Genomic DNA, 15,947 nt, shown 5'->3' with positions numbered 1-15,947 from the left:
TTATATAAGAAGTCCATCAATTATACTTTGCGCAATTTGTTTTCTTTCCATTTATCTTTTTTTTTCTTCTTTTCAAAACAGATTGAATAATTCAATTTTCAGAAATTTTCAGAAATTTCCCCACATTCAAAAATAAAAGGGTATTCCAGTCTAAAAAGGTTATCACCTGTGCATTGGATAGGCGATATATGTAGATTGGTGGAGATCCCACCAAAGGGGACCTCCACCGATCACCCAGAACAGGGAACTAGTAGCCTACGTTCTTCTCTGGTTCTCCATCGGCCATGACATCATGAAGACCTGATCATTGTAATATTTTCTAAAATTTCCCTTGTCCCCAAAATTAAATGGGTATTCTAGTCTAATCCACTGGATAGGCAATATATGTAGATTGGTGGAGGTCCCACAAAGGGGACCTCCACTGATCACCAAGGGGCTAGTATCCTATGTTGTTCTTTGGTTCTTCACGGCGGTTCTCAATGACATCAAGAAGACCTGATCATTATAACATTTTCTAAACTTTCCCTTGCCCAAAAATTAAATGGGAATTCTAGTCTAATCCACTGGATAGGTGACATATGTAGATTGGTGGAGGTCACACCAAGGGAACCTCCACCAATTACCCAGAACAAGGGTTCCTATGTATCCTATGTTCTTGTTTGGTTCTCCACGACGTTAAGAAGACCTGATCATTATAATATTTTAAAAAAGTTTCCTCTTATGGTTCGGGGTCCTTTTGAGTCCTGAACCGGTCCAGTCCCATCATTGACTCCCACATGGGGATCGGTCGACTCTGCAGCGCCACCTGTCCGTTGCTTGAGGTGTCGGTCTGACAGGCATCAGGTGGCTAGAGTCTTGTCTCATCCTTAGCCTAAGTGCTCATTTAGCGCTCCCACGCATGCGCAGGTTCCCCTCTCTAGGCACTAAGTGTGGGATTACCGCTATTGCGCATGCACGTGACATCATCACTGACGCGGCGGCCGCTGATTGGCTCTCTGTGACGTCAGCGGTGACGTGGTGGCCGCTGATTGGTTGCGATGCGTGGTGGCTGCAGCGTGGCCACAACTGGTGCCATTAACACATGCCATGTAATCTGGGCCAGGGAGGCGGCTATAAAAGGTCCGTAACCACGCACATCGGGGGCAAACGTCACATTCTCTATGACTGCAGCTCAGTCAGCAGACTGTGCTGCAAGTGTGTGTGGGTCGTGTGCGTTCCAGCGCCATTTTATCCTGCAGAGTCAGTGGTAGGAGTGTGTGTGATTAGAACAGTGGTAGACAGGGCTAGGGCGTCGGTGCCGGATGCCACAATTCTCTGGTAACGCGGTGCGGTTAGGGTCAGCTCCTGTCCGACCAGTCCTTGGGTGCCCAGTGACGCTAACTGGGTGCCCCACTCGGTCTGACGTGCCCCCTACGCACGTGAGCGGTAGTTTGCAGAGCTTGTGGCAGACTCATGTGTGTGTATCAGGGCTAGGCGCCGATACCAGGTATTCGTATCTCGGTACACCTGTATCTTGGCACGGTGAGGGTCAGTCTATGTCCTGTCAGTCCTCGGGTATCCGGTAACACTAGCTGGGTGGCCCACATGGTCTGACGTGCCCCTACGCACGTGACCGGTATTCTGCAATGTCAGTGGCAGACTTGTGTGTGTGTGTACCAGTCCTCGGTTTCCCAGTGACGCTAACTGGGTTACCTCTCGGTCTGACATGTCCCTTCACACGTGACCAATACCTGTGTACCTGTGAAGCTAACAGGGACACGCTATACCTTGGGGTGTGCTCTTAAACATCCCCTTTGTTCACATTTGGGTTTTCCTTAGTTGCTGTATCCGTCCACCAGTCCCGTAGTGGCTTTGTCATCTGCCCAGCGGATTTCGGGCGATGATTGGCATCATATTATTTTATATCCAATTGTCCCCACAATAACCTTTCCCTTGCCCACAAAATGAAATGGGTATTCTAGTCTGATCTATTGTATTAGTGATATATGTTGATTGGTGGAGGTCCCACCAAGAAGACCTCCACCAATCACCCAGAACAGTGGACTAGTATATTATGTTCTTCTTTGGTTCCCCATGACGTCAAGAAGACCTGATCATTAAAACATTTTCTAAAATTTCCATTGCCCCTAAAATTAAATGGGTATTCTAGTTTGACCCATTGGATAGGTGATATATGTAGATTGGTGGAGTTCCCACCAAGGGGACCTCCACCGATCATCCAGAACAGGTGACTAGTATTTTATGTTCTTCTTTGCTTCTCAATGGCTGTTCTCCATGACGTCAAGAAGACCTGATGATTATAACAAAAAATTTCCCTTGCCCCCCAAAATTAAATGGCTATTCTAGTCTGACCCATTGGATTGGTGATAAATGTAGATTGGTGGACTTCCCACCAAGGGGACCTCCACCGATCATCCAGAACAGGGAACTAGTATTCTATGTTCTTCTTTGGTTCTCCATGATGGCTTTCCATGACGTCAAAAAGACCTGATCATTATAACATTTTATAAAATTTCCCTTGCCCCTCTGGATAAGTGATAAATCTTAGATCAACCCTCAAAAGATCTCCAACACTTGCATATTCTTGGTTCTCCATTGCCAGCAAGACACCAGCTATGAAGAGTTGAATAGGGTTGCAGGTCACTTATGCCCTGGCTTACATGCGGACACAGACAGAAGAGGGCACCTGTTCAATAATAATATATAGGCCTTTTGCAGCCAAATAGCTCATGATAATGCACAAATCCACCTGTTTTTGAGGTCAAAATGGATCCTCTTACCTCTTGGCTCCCTGTGCGGCTACACACATTGCACAAATGATAAGTTTCTGCCCCTGCCCTGTCTATCTTCAGATGAATGCAAGTGCAACCTGTTGATTCATGGAACACCTCCTTGCCAAGGTCTTGCGGCTGGGATGGGAGAGACCGGTGGAGAATAGCTAGGCAAATTATTAGTTTTGGCAATCAATGAAGATCTGGTGCGACCGTCGTGGATCTACCAGTTATCACTGTGGTTGTACAAATTAATTTGCCTCAAATGTTACAAAAAGGTAGGACTCTCCTGAATCCAAATTTTTTGTGATTCGCTTTGCACAAATTAAAAAATGTGGCTGTCGACTGATTTTCCAAACATCTGCCTCCAGAATCTTTTTCTAATTCCGTACTGTGTGTGATATCCCCTTCCTGCATCATCACTCTTCTTCAGGGCCTCCAGAGCCAAGTAGGTCTCTGACATCATGGCATCCCTGGCGAAACCATGGTCAACTCAAGCCGTGATGTCAGCCTGCTACTCGCACAGAGTGAAGCCGGAGATAGAGGACGACTCACGTTGTGCAAAATAAAAGAGGCTGGAGAGAGATGTTCAGAGGTCCAGAAGAATGGCTGCTGCAGAATTAATGGAGTATTCAATGACGACAGTCCTAGATTACTTTTTCCAATTTCCAAACAAGATCTAGGTATTTTAGATGCATTTTTAGTTCTTTTTTCCGAACATTTTTTTTGTTGCAGTGCAGTGGATATCACCGATATGATTTTTAGGTAAAAGTTTGATGAACAGTCATTTATCTAGAATTCACCGATTCTCGGTCCGTGCACTTTATACACTTTGCAGGAAGCTATTTGTCAATTTTGGTATTTTCCTTTGCCCTATTGCAGACGCCGGTGAATCTATTTTCCTACCGATTTAACATGACTCTTAAGCGGGCTTTACACGCTACGATATTGCTAGTGATATCGTACGCAAAAGCACCCGCCCCCGTCGTGCATGCGATTTCGTGTGATCGCTGCCGCAGCGAACATTATCGCTACGGCAGCGTCACACGCACTTACCTGGTCGGCGGTGTCGCTGTGACTGCCGAACAATCCCTCCCTCAAGGGGGAGGGACGTTCGGCATCACAGCAACGTCACCGCAACGTCACTAAGCGGCCGGCCAATCAAAGTGGAGGGGCAGAGATGAGCAGGACGTAACATCCCGCCCACCTCCTTCCTTCCACATTGCGGCCGGCGGCAGGTAAGGAGACGTTCCTCGCTCCTGCGGTGTCACACACAGTGATGTATGCTGCCGTTGGAGCGACGAACCAAATCGATAATCAACCATTACCGATTTTTGGTTTTGGGATGACCTCTCCATGGTGAACGATTTTCACCATTTTTGAGGTCGCTTAAGGTCGCTGGTAAGTGTCACACGCTGCGATATCGTTAATGACGCCGGATGTGCGTCACAACATGACCCCGACGATAAAACATTAACGATATCGTAGCGTGTAAAGCCCCCTTTAGACAATAAGTTGCCGACTCATTAAAAATAATGAAGGTTGCACTGGAGTAATATGAGCCAAATTCACTAGGAGGTATGATCCTCTTTAAAAAGAACCTATCACCAGATTTGGGGCCTATAAACTGTGGCCACCACCAGTGAGTTCTTATATACAGCATTCCAGCATACTCTATATAAGAGCCCAGGCCGATCTGTACAACGTAAAAAAAACCTTTATACTCACCTGTGGGGCTGTCCAGTCCGATGGGTTTCTCTGGTATAACGCCCGGCTCCTCTTCTCTGTGGCGATCTCCGTTCTCCTTCTTCTGAGGCCCGTGTGCATGACGCGTCCTACATCATCCACACTAGCCGGCATTGAGGTCCTGCGCAGGCGCACTTTGCATGTATTGAAGTGCGCATGCGCGGGCGGTCTCTAACCTTTCCTGCATATTACAGTATTTTGAGCTGCCCTCAGCAGGTCAAAGTGCGGCTGCACAGGACCGCAATGCCGCCCTGGCCTGGATAGAAGAAGGACAGAAATCGCAGCAGAGAGGAGGCGCCGGACCAGAGAGCAGCGGCGCCCAATGGACCGGACTGAGTATTATAGAAGTGTTTTTTACGTTCTACACAGCGGCCTGGGCTCTTATATACAGTATTCTAGAATGCTGTATATAAGAGCCCATTGGTGGTGGCCGCAGTTATAGTCGCCAAATCTGGTGACAGGTTCCCTTTAAGGAATTTGGCACATCCTGTCAACTAGTGTGCGCCACCACAAGAGTTTCTTCACCAGGGGCTCATACAGTTGGGATAATGTACGGCACATTTGTAGCATATATTATGATGACTTTGTGCTTGGTCCCTCCCTGTCCCATCGAAGCTTCAACCACAGTTCAAAAAGTTAGCGGAGTTGGCCAGGAAAAGAGTAAAACCAACAAAATTTGCAAAAAATGTTTGCAACATTACTGCAGTGTTATTCCAGAATTCTAACCAAAATTGCCTGATGATTGGGACCCTAATAGGTCTCAAGACTTAGAAGGTATTTACTGTTTTTATGAGAACTTTTAGAAAGCAGTGGACAAGAGCGAACCTGGAGGAGATTCAAAGCCGCCAGTCCACTCAAATTTGCCAAGAAATATCGATTTTCATAAAGTTATTCTCAAGACTTTGGAGTATTATAAACATAGGGTGTAAAAAAAATACTGTCAAAGGCTGCTAAGCTGACCTAGGCTCTCACCCTGATCCTGGATGTACCCTTGATGGTAGGGAGGTCCAGGTCTCCATTCTGACCCTGACTCCTGTCCGGCCCTGTCCTAATACCTCTCCCCATACTCCCAACCCTGAGATTGGCTGGAAACAAAATGACAACCTCCCCAAGGCACAGACAAGGGGATAAAACTGAAACACACTCACAATGCGAGGAGAGACAAAACGACACCGGAGGAAATAAACCAGAAGGGAGTAGGAGTAATTCACACCAGGGAACCCTCAAACAGAGCAAACTACAAATCACTGGTTATCAAAAAGAGGAATGCCTCAGAAGCCAGGATATCGCAACTGCAAGCAGAAACTATATCTGGCAATGGTACAAAAAATTCCCCAGACTTAAGAAGGCGAAGACCAGCTGGTGGTGATTAGCCAACCTGGTTTACTGAGAAGCCAGCCACTGCTCCAGGAGGCATTAACTCCTAAAGTGCCAGAAGCAGTGGTAAACGAAACAACCGACGCCCGACAGAATAGAGAAACTTACAGAAATCAGGTTGGAGGTGTGTAGAGAGTCCAATCAGATAATAGCAAACTGGAGGTGCCGATGTGGGTGACACATGGTAGGTTGTGCAGTAGTGATCCGTAAACACGGATCCGCACCGTGCATGACTAATACTTTGCCATTCACTTGCCTTGCATCCCACACCATCTGTCCTCTTCTTTTTAGCTTCCCGTACCGCGTGACATCCTCTCCTAAACCCTTTTCAAGTAGGCACCCGACATCATGGTGATGACATCAAGAAAATGTAGACATGTGATACCCAGGTCTAGTGCACCGTGATGTCAGAGGCTGGAACTCCCGGCACAGAATTAAGGAGGATGTAGTGCGATGGGGAAAGATGGAAAATAAAGGCCGGATGGACGACTAACATTAGCAAGACAGGTGATTAAAGAGGTGAATATTCATTTTTTTAAAACCTTTTTTCAGTCCTCCAAGATTCCAGAAAAATGGCAGCCAGTTGACCTCCATTTTGCACAAAGTGAATTGCAAAGTCCAAAGTTTTGGTAAAATTTTAGGCAAATAAAATGAAACAAATCTGCTCATTTGTGTAAAGCAGTTTTGGATGGGACTGAAGTATAAGAAATGTTTGAAGTGAGGCTCGGTGCAGCAATATCTGACTCTGAAGCATTTCATGTCGCTTTTTGCTGTAATTGCAGATATTCTTTACCACATCCATCACAATGAAGTGCTTTGCCTCTGATCTGTTAAGTTCTCTTATGATTTTCCTTTTGTCAAAAATTAATGACTTCATCAAAGATAACATTTTCATTGCATTAATTAGCGGTATAAAAGCTATCGCACAAATTTATGGCACCAGAAGAGCCGGCGTTCAAACATAATGAGCAACCTTTCTGCCCACAATCAACCTATCACACGCGCAGTGTACGGAGGCATCACCCGCGCTCTCCGCTGATGCAGCAGAGCTTGTTGGGTGGATCCACGCTCTGCAGCTCCTATTTGTGTATGTACAGCAAGGACCATTCGGATATCTTGGCAGTTCAGCTGCAAATCCTTATCCCCCTCCCTTGGTGTCTATCTATATATACCTGCATTTCCCCTTGGCTTGTTGCCGGTGATAGAGTTTTCTCCTTTGTTGTCCAGATTGCAACAAGTCGGCTTGAAATCTCCTGTCGTAACACATTATTGTATGTTGCTGTCATTCTCCGAAGTCATCTTGCAGATGAGTTGTCCATTGCGCTCCCCTATTTGTTTCCTCTGTGTGTTCTTTAGGCGCAGACTGCAGTATATACATATTGGAAGCTTAAACTGCAGTATATACATATAGGAGGCTGAGACTGCAGTATATACATATAGGAAGCTTAAACTGCAGTATATACATATAGGAGGCTGAGACTGCAGTATATACATATAGGAGGCTGAGACTGCAGTATATACATATAGGAGGCTGAGACTGCAGTATATACATATAGGAGGCTGAGACTGCAGTATATACATATAGAAAGCTTAAACTGCAGTATATACATATAGGAAGCTGAGACTGCAGTATATACATATAGGAGGCTGAGACTGCAGTATATACATATAGGAGGCTGAGACTGCAGTATATACATATAGGAGGCTGAGACTGCAGTATATACATATAGGAGGCTGAGACTGCAGTATATACATATAGGAGGTTGAGACTGCAGTATATACATATAGGAAGCTTAAACTGCAGTATATACATATAGGAAGCTGAGACTGCAGTATATACATATAGGAGGCTGAGACTGCAGTATATACATATAGGAGGCTGAGACTGCAGTATATACATGTAGGAGGCTGAGACTGCAGTATATACATATAGGAAGCTTAAACTGAAGTATATACATATAGGAGGCTGAGACTGCAGTATATACATATAGGAAGCTTAAACTGCAGTATATACATATAGGAGGCTGAGACTGCGATATATACATTATATAGAAGGCTGAGACTCTAGTATATACATATAGGAGTCTGAGACTGTGATATACACATTATATCGAAGGCTGAGACTGCTGTATATACATATAGGAGGCTGAGACTGCAGTATATACATATAGGAGGCTGAGACTGCAGTATATACAAATAGGAAGCTTAAACTGCAGTATATACAAATAGGAGGCTGAGACTGCAGTATATACATATAGGAGGCTGAGACTCTGGTATATACATATAGGAGGCTGAGACTGCAGTATACACATATATGACGCTGAGACTGCGGTATATACATATAGGAGGCTGAGATTGCAGTATATACATATAGGAAGCTTAAACTGCAGTATATACATATAGGAGGCTGAGACTGCAGTATATACATATAGGAGGCTGAGACTGCAGTATACACATATATGACGCTGAGACTGCGGTATATACATATAGGAGGCTGAGATTGCAGTATATACATATAGGAAGCTTAAACTGCAGTATATACATATAGGAGGCTGAGACTGCAGTATATACATATAGGAGGCTGAGACTGCAGTATACACATATATGACGCTGAGACTGCGGTATATACATATAGGAGGCTGAGACTGCAGTATATACATATAGGAGGCTGAGACTCTGGTATATACATATAGGAGGTTGAGACTGCAGTATATACATATAGGGGGCTGAGACTGCGGTATATACATATAGGAGGCTGAGACTGCAGTATATACATATAGGAGGCTGAGACTGCTGTATATACATATAGGAGGCTGAGACTGCTGTATATACATATAAGAGGCTGAGACTGCAGTATACACATATAGGAGGCTGAGACTGCGATATACACATTATATAGAAGGCTGAGACTGCTGTATATACAGTGCTGGCCAAAAGTATTGACACCCCTGCAATTCTGTCAGATAATACTCAGTTTCTTCTTGACAATGATTGCAATCACAAATTCTTTGGTATTATCTTCATTTATTTTGCTTGCAATGAAAAAACACAAAAGAGAATGAAACAAAAATCAAATCATTGATAATTTCACACCAAACTCCAAAAATGGGCCAGACAAAAGTATTGGCACCCTTAGCCTAATACTTGGCTGCACAACCTTTAGCCAAATTAACTACAAACAACGGCTTCCGCTAACCATCAATGAGTTTCTTACAATGCTCTGCAGGAATTTTAGACCATTCTTCTTTGGCAAACTGCTCCAGGTCCCTGAGATTTTAAGGGGGCCTTCTCCAAACTGCCATTGTGAGATCTCTCCACAGGTGCTCTATGGGGTTCAGGTCTGGACTCATTGCTGGCCACTTTAGTAGTCTCCAGTGCTTTCTCTCAAACTATTTTTTAGTGCTTTTTGAAGTGTGTTTTGGGTCATTGTCCTGCTGGAAAACCCATGACCTCTGAGCAAGACCCAGCTTTCTCACACTTTATACTGCAAAATTTGTTGGTAGTCTTCAGACTTCATAATGCCATGCACATGGTCAAGCAGTCCAGTGCCAGAGGCAGCAAAGCAACCCCAAAACATCAGGGAACCTCCGCCATGTTTGACTGTAGGGATCGTGTTCTTTTCTTTGAATGTATCTTTTTTTTCCTGTAAACTCTATGTTGATGGCTTTTCCCAAAAAGCTCTACTTTTGTCTCATCTGACCAGAGAACATTCTTCCAAAATGTTTTAGGCTTTCTCAGGTAAGTTTTGGCAAACTCGAGCCTGGCTTTTTTATGTCTCGGGGTAAGAAGTGGGGTCTTCCTGGGTATCCTACCATACAGTCCCTTTTCATTCAGACGCTGACGGATAGTACGGGTTGACACTGTTGCACCCTCGGACTGCAGGGCAGCTTGAACTTGTTTGGATGTTAGTCGAGGTTCTTTATCCACCATCCGCACAATCTCGCGTTGAAATCTCTCGGCAATTTTTCTTTTCCTTCCACATCTAGGGAGGTTACCACAGTGCCATGGGCTTTACACTTCTTGATGACACTGCGCACCGTAGACACAGGAACTTTCAGGTCTTTGGAGATGGACTTGTAGCCTTGAGATTGCTCATGCTTCCTCACAATTTGGATTCTCAAGTCCTCAGACAGTTCTTTGGTCTTCTTTCTTTTTTCCATGCTCAATGTGGTGCACACAAGGACACAGGACAGAGGTTGAGTCAACTTTACTCCATGTCACCTGCTGCAAGTGTGATTTAGTTATTGCCACCCCTGTTAGGTGCCACAGGTAAGTTACAGGGGCTGTTAATTACTCAAATTAGAGAAGCATCACAGGATTTTTCAAACAGTGCCAATACTTTTGTCCACCCCCTTTTTATGTTTGGTGTGGAATTATATCCAATTTGGCTTTATGACAATTTTTTTTTATTTTTTTCATTGAAGACAAATTAAATGAAGATAATACTACCAAAGAATTTGTGATTGCAATCATTTTCAGGAAGAAGCTGAGTATTCTCTGACAGAATTGCAGGGGTGCCAGTACTTTTGGCCAGCACTGTACATATAGCAGGCTGAGATTGCGGTATATACATAAGGAAGGCTGAAACTGAAGTATATACATATAGGAGGCTGAGAATACAAGATATACATTATATAGGAGGCTAAGACTGTGGTCCCTGTGTGCCCCGCGGCGGTGTTGGAAACATGTGCATATACACACTGCTTCTACTTAAAGCACCAGCAGCCAAAAAAATAGGCTGATGGACTAAGTTGCATTTCAGTGCTGTGGCCCAGCTGGCTTCTCCCGTTGGGGCAGATGGCCAGTCTGGGCCTGTCTACAGAATTTAACTTTTGCTAAAGTTACTCGGGGAAATGAAATTAAGTCTCAGATACGAATAATTTACCACTGAAACTATTCTGCGACTGGCCCCCCCGATCGGCCGACCAGGAGACTTTGATTGGCCGACACAACTGTCAGTCATCCTGCGCTGCGCATGCGCCGCACATATGCCTCACTGTTTTGGTATCTATATATTTGTCTCTTTTTGGCTGGTGTTTGATTCCTACACAATTCTTCCAGTGCCCACGTGGAGCCTGGCCAAAATCCAAACGCCCATTTCTCATCTGAATGAGCTTTGTGCCCCGGATATTACTATTAAGTGTATTTATGTAAATACTCCATGTAACATCTTACATTAAAATTCAGTAAAGCAGCTAATAACCAATTAATAATTGATAAAGGATACATTGAATTATTGAGTTCAGTCTTGCAACGACCTCTCCCCGGGACCGGACCTCGGCGCGCATTACCCGGCAGTGACATCTCTCAATGTGACAAGGGAACTCCTTGCAAATCTCGAAAACATTATTGTATCCGACTCCCACAAGTTTCCAGTTCATTTACGCCGCGCCATTAGCTGCGGAGGTGGGAGGGCTGTCTATCACCTGGGCTCCGTCTGCTCCCGGGGAGGAGGGAGCCTTCCTAATATTTACCGTATACACATGTCACAGCCGCTAATTCACCCTCATGTTGTGGCTCGGGAGCCTAACATTAATGTAATGTCTTCTATGACTGGAAGTGATGGGTTTGCACTTACTGTACAAGTCACAATTTATCTATGGGATCAGAGGCACAACTTATACATAATAAACATACGGCGGTGTGCGCGCGGCACCGCTATGTATCCATTACCGGATTTTATATGGAGAGATCGCATCAGATGGGAGAGAGAAGATAAAACGCCTCCGCGTGTCATCCTACCATTAATGCATACATTAGGAAACATCCATCACCCCATTCCTTTCGCTGGTTATTTCCCCACAATGTAGCTTTTTTTATTTAAAGATTTATTTTCCTATGTCCTACTGTGAGGAAAGAGTTAACTAAAATTGAATAGATGGACATTCATGCTGCTTTGCAAGGTGCACAAACAAGCCCAGCTACGCTCAGACGCTGAGAGCGGATTCAAGGACTCTGAATGTTATGTCTTCCCAAGGACAGAGATAAGACTTGCGCCTAGCCAAGGACAATGAAAATTTTGTTTTTTGCTGAGAACTTAAATCCACGCTTATGACGAGAATCGAAACTAATGATTATGCATACGACATAGCTACGCCCCTATTAGGTTGATAAACCCTGTATGTGAAAATAAATTTGCAGTCTTCGGAGTGCACACTGCTTTGCCTTAGGCGCAGATATCAGTGTTTGTCTGTATCTCATTGAGGTTGAGGGAAGCTGAGGGGGGGCCCGGGACTCCCTCCGCATTTATTTGGTCATTGCTGGCAACAGTTGTGACCTAATGGTCAACCTAACACTACAGAAAAAAACAGAATCAAGGAAAAAGATTGATGTGAAAATATGGGACTTGTATCAATGCCAGTCAGCTGCGCGTAAGGCCATTACTAAGCGACGTGCTGCAGAATTCTTGCACAATTTGCACCAATGATGTACATGGGTTGTGCTGCATTTTTATGGATTTAGGAATTATTGTTACAAGGAACATGGCTTTTGCAAATGGGCATGGGTTTGGAAAGGGAACATGTAAAGTAAGGTGCCAGCACCAGGCTGCATGGGTGCCGCACTCCTTTGCTAAGGAAACTCTGGATGCTCATGGGACCTCGGATAGGGTGTGTAAGGAAGTGCAGCCCCTACTAAGGATGTTGCTTTACTGTGACTTTAAGATTCTGTTGTACTGTGGCTTTAGGAGCCTGCTCTCCAGAAGAGCACATTGGAATGGCCCACATCTCCCCTGCTGCTGTGTGTTTGTATGATCTGCCCTGAGGAAAAGGGCAAGAAGAAGCAGGAAGTGGTAGACAGAGAGAGATGTACAGAGGGACTCACACAAGAGAGTCAGTATTCAGCCTGCTAGAAGACGTCGCCTGGATGAGCCCAGCTGTCCGGTGAATCGTGTGAAGAGAAGCCCTGCATCGCTCTCCTGGAGTGAAGTGCCATCAAGCCTCAGAGTGGACCAGTCCTGCGGATAGTGGCGTGAGTGTATGCCCTGGTGTAGCGGTTAGGGAACTATATTAGGCCTCTGTAGTCAGAGTGCGGTTTATGCGTCAATCCGTCTAATCCTGTGACTCGCTCTGCACGGCAGAGGGCCCTTGGTTCATCATTTCTGGTGCATGACACTTACTGGTTTCTTCACCCCACTGGTGGTTCTCATTGTAGACAATCAGTATCACAAGCGACACCAGAGTTCGCTTAGCCAACCAGAAAGTTCACTTTATTCTTCCCTTCATTATGACAGACATTGCACTCCTTTGCTTCCTTCCTCTCTGTGTGGGGTATTGCCTCTTGACTCTCCGCTATCCCTCTCCGCTATCTTGGATCTCATCCTCAAGCTCTGGGCTCCGAATCTCCTTCCCCATGACCCCATTCATCTTCATCTTATTCTGATCCCCGGCAGCCGTCTGGCTGGATGACCCTCTAAGCCCGCTGGGGTGAGCTGTAAGCTCCGGACCACTCGAGGACACTGGTAGACACACACAGAAAAGAGTCCCAGTGCAAGAACAATACATCAAAATGCACAATTCCACCAGCTTTGGAGGTAGAAATGAGCCACACAACCTTCTGGGCCCCTGTGCTGCTGCATAGGCTGCACCAATGATACGTCTGCCCCTGCTCTAGGATACTTCATGGTTCCCTGACCCGGCTCTAGCACCGAGACCATGTCTTCTCACACTTGAACTCTATTCTAAACTGGCTCCTCTTGAGACCTCCCAACCAACCTTTTTCCGTAGATGTCACTACCCCAATAACCCTATCTCTTCCATCCTGCCGCTATCTCTGCTAAACCACTAGGTGGCGCCTGTGGTAACAGCCCCGCTCTATTGTATCTGGAACCTGCACCCAGTAAGCAGCACAACATATCAACATACACTTATAGAAATAAGTATAACACATTGCACTCCACATAACCATACACCTTACATTGCGGGGCTCGACCACCTCCCACGCATATACCAACTGATAGATTGTGTCAAGTTAGATTAAACAGTCCTTTTACTCTTGTCTGAACAGCTGCACTTACAGCTTCAGAGATTTTCTTTACCATCTGCACCCGCACCTATAGGGGAGAGTAGTGAGCATGCTCAGTGCTGGGAAGGGGAGGAGGGAGAAGGCACTGAGCCGTCCTTTTTACATAGTGTCATTCTGATCACAGTGTACACAGCACCTGATGAAAAATGTCATCGTATTTCAGTGCTTAAAGGCCGGTGTGATGACTAGGGACAGGTCCTGGGTCAGAGTCTCATTTTCCCTTGTGAGACTCTGCAGATTGAATGTATTCCCTTTCATTTTGGGAAGGAGAGGGTTAATGTCAGTATTCCGTGCCAGCAAGCACTCTCATTACCGTTTCAGGAGCTTCCGGTTTGGACGACTCCCAGTCCCTATATATACCCTCTGCTTCCTATAGAGGGTGCAGGTTATTCGCACTCATTTGGATGCTTGGCCATTAGGTATAAGGAGCTGGTGGAGCCCCCACTACAAGTTGCTTTGTAGGCTGCAGTCTTGGTGCTGACTGCAGAAATCTGTTGTTGTGTTTCTCCCTGTCTGCCTTTCCTTCCCTTGGTGTTTTATGAGTGCAGCGGTGGGGCTAGCATCCCTCACCTGCCAGCTCACTAGTCAGGACTATTTAGGTTATGTGCGCATGCTGTGGATTTACCGCGGATTTTACCACGGATTTGCTGCAGAAAATGTTTCTAACATTTCTGCAGTCATTCCCCAGCAAAACCTATGGGTATAAAATTTCTGTGAGCACGTTTTTTTATACCTGCAGATTTATTTGTGGAATCAATGTGTATGTCACGTCTTTTCTGCAGGTACCTGCGGTTTTTGCCATCGATAATGGTAAAAACCCGCAGGTACCAACCTGCGGAAAAAAACGCAGAAAATTTGTGTCAAATCCGCACCAAAACCGCACCAAACCGCGGCAAAACCGTATGAGGATTTCGTTGTGGTTTTGGTGCGTTTTTTACAGCAGGTGCGGAATTCTTTCAGAGGGTCCGGATTTTCCTTAAGAAAAAGTCAGTTTCTAGTGTGCACATAGCCTTACAGGGTCTGCCGGGGTCTTAGGTATCTTGATCGGCGGAACCTGTATAGGGACTGGTTAGGAGTGAAGGGTACAGCTACAGGAGAGTGAAGGAGGTGCCCCATTTTTCACTCATTAGCACTATGGCTCAGCATTGTTGTCGTGTCTCCAGTGTCCCCTTTGCTGTGTTGTGTGTCACATCATACGCCATACTTCCTATAGTCACTTTTCAATTTACTTCTTAATAAGAATCATCTCCATTCTCATGAACAGAGGAATTTTTTCCCGTTTGCAGCTCATTGTCCAGGTTATTGGCCACACTGACCAGATTGCTTTGCTTTAGACTCTGCAAGTGCAGCTCTGAACGATCACTGTATAAAGCCATCCTCTGACCCCTGTGCTTCTACCATACTACAGAGGTAAAGCTGCTTGTGCTAACAGTAGATGTGCAAGATCAGGCCAGAGGCACATCCATGCTGCAGGAGTGAACTGTCAATCTTCAGGAGCTCCGGCCCCCCGCAAGCAGGAAGTCGGGAGATGGAGAACCAGGATCAAAGGTTCAGGTAAAGGGATGTCACGAGTGACAGACAGTCATGTGGTTTCTGGCAATAGAAGTTCACAGTGTTTGGCTGTGCAAAATGTTCCCTGCCATTTTATTACAACTGCTGTCAGTATTCATTGGTATAGGTAGATTTCCTGCTGGATTCATCTCTTTCCCTGTAGAACCAGGAGCTCACTTTCCACCCAGCTGCTGATCATTAGTATTCCCCTTGTGCTTAAATATTCCTTTCCTCCCTGGACTGGTGCTTGTGATATTATTCATTTAATTCAAGCTCTGGTTGCAAGTAAGGGGCTTGTACTCCTTTGTGGTATCGTTACTGAAAACTTTGCTAAACTTCTCCCTGAGTGATCTGTAGATATTCATAGTTCATGCATTTTCCCCCTGTGTGTACCCTTGTGTCTTCTCCACTGTTTAGTGGGGTTGATGAAGAGCTCATCCCACCCATTTCCTATTTAGGGACCAGGACTAGGGATAATTA

Source organism: Anomaloglossus baeobatrachus, chromosome 6, assembly GCF_048569485.1.
Source record: "Anomaloglossus baeobatrachus isolate aAnoBae1 chromosome 6, aAnoBae1.hap1, whole genome shotgun sequence".
Taxonomy (NCBI): Eukaryota; Metazoa; Chordata; class Amphibia; order Anura; family Aromobatidae; genus Anomaloglossus; species Anomaloglossus baeobatrachus.
The sequence above is the reverse complement of the archived record's forward strand: the minus strand, read 5'-3'. Positions refer to the sequence as shown.